Source organism: Schistocerca nitens, chromosome 2, assembly GCF_023898315.1.
Source record: "Schistocerca nitens isolate TAMUIC-IGC-003100 chromosome 2, iqSchNite1.1, whole genome shotgun sequence".
NCBI classification, from domain to species: domain Eukaryota; kingdom Metazoa; phylum Arthropoda; class Insecta; order Orthoptera; family Acrididae; genus Schistocerca; species Schistocerca nitens.
The window spans coordinates 636448269-636452677 of NC_064615.1; the positions used below are offsets into that span (position 1 = coordinate 636448269).

The 4409-nt window shown below is 43.6% G+C and overlaps 1 pseudogene; it reads right to left on the minus strand.

Annotated features, from left to right (window-relative positions):
* Window positions 1-2784: 2784 nt before the first annotated feature.
* Window positions 2785-2902, minus strand: LOC126238134 (5S ribosomal RNA; annotated as a pseudogene).
* Window positions 2903-4409: the final 1507 nt, after the last annotated feature.

Genomic DNA, 4409 nt, shown 5'->3' on the forward strand with positions numbered 1-4409 from the left:
ATTCCGAGAACGTTTCAAACCACACTCGTATTTCAAGTATAACTCTGCACTATGTGTCCTACAACGATATATTTTTGTACAAGGTGTACAACTTTGCTTCCGCCGTTTGCCGATAGGTGGCGACCACGGTAAGTAACGGTCCAAAGAAACAGATCGCAGACGTCAGGCAGTTAGCTTGGACCTCGGTCAACATAACCTCATTCAAACATTAGACGATTTGTGTCTGCATCATGTTGTTCTTGATTGAAAATGTCAGTTTACGAGCCTAATTCTCGTCATTTGTGGGAGGTGTTAGTGTTTTGTTTCAATATGAAGAAAACAGCGGCTGAGTCTCATCGAATGCTCTCAAGTACGTATGGTAAGGACGCTATTGGTGAAAGAACGTGTCGTGAGTGGTTTGAACGCTTCAGGAACGGTGAGTTCAACGTCGTAGACCGGCATAATGGTGGAAGAGAGAATTTTTTTGAAGATACAGAGTTGGAGACATTGCTGAGTGAAGACTTGCGTCAAACTCAAGAATAATTGGCACGATTAGTGGCAGTGACACAGCAAAGCATTTCAAAACTTCTCAAGGCTATGGGCATGATTCAGAAAGTAGGAGTTTTGGTACCGTGTGGGCTGAAACCAAGAGACGTCGAACGGCGTTTGTGTGTTTGTGAATAGTTGCTTCAGAGGCAAAAACAGAAGGGATTTCTGCGTCGCATTGTGACCGGAGACGAAAAGTGGGTTCATTACAATAGCCCTAAACGCAAAAAGTCATGGGGATATCCCGACCATGCTTCCACGTCGACGGCCAAACCGAATATTCACGGCTCCAAGATCATGCTCCGTATTTGGTGGGACCAGCTCGGCGTCGTGTACTATGAGGTGTTAAAACAAAGTGAAACAATCACAGGTGCTCGGTTATCGAAAGCAATTAATGCGTTTGAAGCAGAGCATTAAAAGACAAACGGCCGCAATACAGCTAGAGGCACGATAAAGTGATTTTGCAGCACGACAACGCTCGACCCCACGTTGCAAGAGAGGTCAAAACGTACTTGGGAACGTTAAAATGGGAAGTCCTAGCCCACCCGCCGTATTCTCAAGACATTGCTCCCACTGACTATCACCCGTTTAGATCAATCGCGCATGGCCTGTCTGACCAAGACTTCCGATCTCATGAAGAAGTCACAAATTGGATCGATTCGTGGATCGCTTCAAAAGATGAACAATTGTTTCGACGCGGGATTCGTACACTGCCCGAAAGATGGGAGAAAGTAGTGGCCAGCGATGGAAAATACTTTGAATGATACATGTGTAACCAATTTCTTTCATTAAAGCCTCAAATGTTGGGGCCGGCCGCGGTGGTCTCGCGGTTCTAGGCGCGCAGTCCGGAACCGTGCGACTGCTACGGTTGCAGGTTCGAATCCTGCCTCGGGCATGGATGTGTGTGATGTTCTTAGGTTAGTTAGGTTTAAGTAGTTCTAAGTTCTATGGGACTGATGACCACAGCAGTTGAGTCCCATAGTGCTCAGAGCCATTTTGAGCCATTTTCAAATGTTGGGGAAAAAACAGCGGAAGCAAAGTTGTACACCTTGTAGGTACATTCAACGGCATGTGTGGATACAGTATCCAAAATGTGTTGCGAAAAGAATTAGTTGTAAGGAAGTAACGAATGAAAACGTCATGCATGATGCGGCTGTTTTTTCTCGCATCTCAGTACGTGAAATCATTCCTGAAATGTGTCGCACAATGATATATTTTTGTAGGTCATTCAGCAGCAGCTGTGGATATTGTCAGCGAAATGTGTTGCAGTTAGAGTTAGTAGTAACGAAGTAATAAATTTAAACGCTATGCATGATGTGGTAGTTTTTCACACATTCATTGTTTATGACGTCGTAAATCCTGATCTAAGTGTCGTACAGTTATGTAATTCTTCATGCACATTAAGTCACGGGCGACCAAGATTTCGGCTCGTGAATTGTACCCCGGCATGAGTGCCAAAGCGGTCAGCACAACTTCACGTTTGCCGCCACCGCCATGCCACGCTACTTGAGCGCCGCATTTAAATGGCACTGCGGTCCCAATGCATACGACTAGTTTTTATACTTCACATTTCCCAACAACATAGATCACAAACAAAAGAATTTTTTCTATTACTTAATTATTTCTGGAGCCCTGAAGACATAGTATAACTTATATCTAGTACAAAGTGTCGGCACACGGACAGACTGGGCGCTGGCAACCTCGGTATTGTGCGCATGTAAGCTCCAAACTCGTGCGCACACAAACACAGATGGAGACAATTTCACTGAGTTTCACACTCAAGTTTCCACGTAATCGTGACTTATTTAGTTTCGTGATTTAAAAAAGGTCTTTCACAAAAGAATGTCTATCGAAAGATTGTAGAACTTTTGCAACCTCACTATCGAGACTTGGAAACTCTACCTGCCGAAAGCAATGTAGACGTCCTGGACAGTTTTAGCGTAAAATTTTAATGTAAAAATATTTGTCATTAAAACTGGAATTACTCTGCAGGTCCATCAGTCACGACTGCACATGCACGGGGGCGTTTTCATCTGAAACGGCTAACGATCTCGAAAACAGAAGTAAGGGTGATAGTATGCTCGACCGGCTGTCTTGTCATCCTCAGCCCATAGGCGTCACTGGATGCAGGAGGACATGGAGGAACATGTGGTCAGCACACCGCTCTCCCAGCCGGATGTCACTTTACGAGACTGGAGCCACTACTCGTCAATCAAGTAGCTCCACAGTTTGCCTCACAAAGGCTTAGTGCACGCCGCTTGCCAACAGCGCTCGGCAGACCGGATGGTCACCCATCCAAGTGCTAGCCTACCCCGTCAGTGCTTAACTTCGGTGATCTGACGGGAACCAGTTTTACCACTGCGGTAAGGCCATTGGCAATCCAGTGAGATGAAAACCTTAATACTGACATATCGGCACATACACCCGCTGATATCCTCTTCTGTCATATCTGCGAAGTACAGTGTGCAGTCTCCTGGCGGGGATTATTTCCACCGCCGTCAGATAGCCGGCGGCGGCGAAACTGGGGAGTATATTTCCTCTCTGCTGGGAGGCCTTTGTGTAGAAATCCTGCAAGTATAACAAATGTTTGTTAGACGACGCAATACAGTGTATTGAGTAAAATTGTTCCAAGTGAAATAGCGAAATAGAAGTACTCTATTTGCAAAAGAGTATTCTTGTACGCTTCATAGGCCCATACAGAATCAGCATGTGCTGTTAGGACATTTTTTCAAGGGGAATTTCCTGATGTTCAGGTTTCTAATCGGAGTAGCATTATCGATTGATAAATAAATTTCGTGCATCGGGAAGTGTTCTTGACCATGTCGAGTACTCAAAGAAGAAACTCTCGATAACATTGGGCATCGTCTGGAAAGGTCTTCTAAGAAATCAGTTCATCTCCATTCTCAGCAAACGGAAATTTCCTATGGCTCTGTTCAAACGGCTACAAAGTTACTGAAGTTACAGCCTTATAAAACAGCTGCAGTGCTACAACTTAAACTGGGTGGCGGTGCAAAAAGATTGTGGTATTGTGAATGAATTTTGAATAGAATGCATGAAGGAGAAATTGACCCTCACCAGACTTTCTTTTGGGACAAATAATGGTTCCACCTAAGTGGATACGTTGAAAAGTGGACATATGTAGGTCGACTGGACATTTGTTTGGTGATAGTTTCAGAATGAGTCGAAATTTCATGTTACGTGAGCGAAACAGTTGCATGTGACATCTGTGGAATAGTCGACTTACGGCAGTGACCATAGTATCTCAGAACTTGTGTATATTTGGTTCCAGGGTTGCCAAGTTAGCGGAATTTCGGCTAAATTCGACTGATTTTACACACTGTCAGACGGTGAAATTTTGCATTTAGTGGTAAACGGATTTTTTAACGGATTTGTGGATCGATGTCTGCAACAACATTTTTCTGTTTAATTCAGTCTTTCCATTACACAATTTGAAACTATATTTTGCGTGAAAAATCCTAAACTGGTGACAATATGGCTCCAGCTAACTCTTAATAATCAGATTTCGATAGAGTGTTTTGCCTGCCTCAACACAACAGAACAATCCTTTCCAGTCTCAGTTCTTTGTTTTTAGCATTACAGTAATACAAGTTACCGTGGACCGATGTCGGTACAATGCACAGTGTTGAATTGTTAATGTTTATGGTGCAGTTAATCGCGTTGTGATCAGTGATATTCCTTATTTTTTTATTAGTTGTCTCATCAAAAAGTCGAAGCAAAAGGACAAAAAATACACCCAAAAGTTAAGAAAAGAGTGGCTTAGCAACAAACAATTGAAAGACTGGCTTCTCGAGAACCCCGCCGCTCCTGATAGTGTGCGATGACGATTTTGCCAGTGCAGTCGGATTTATTGAATCATTCAAAAA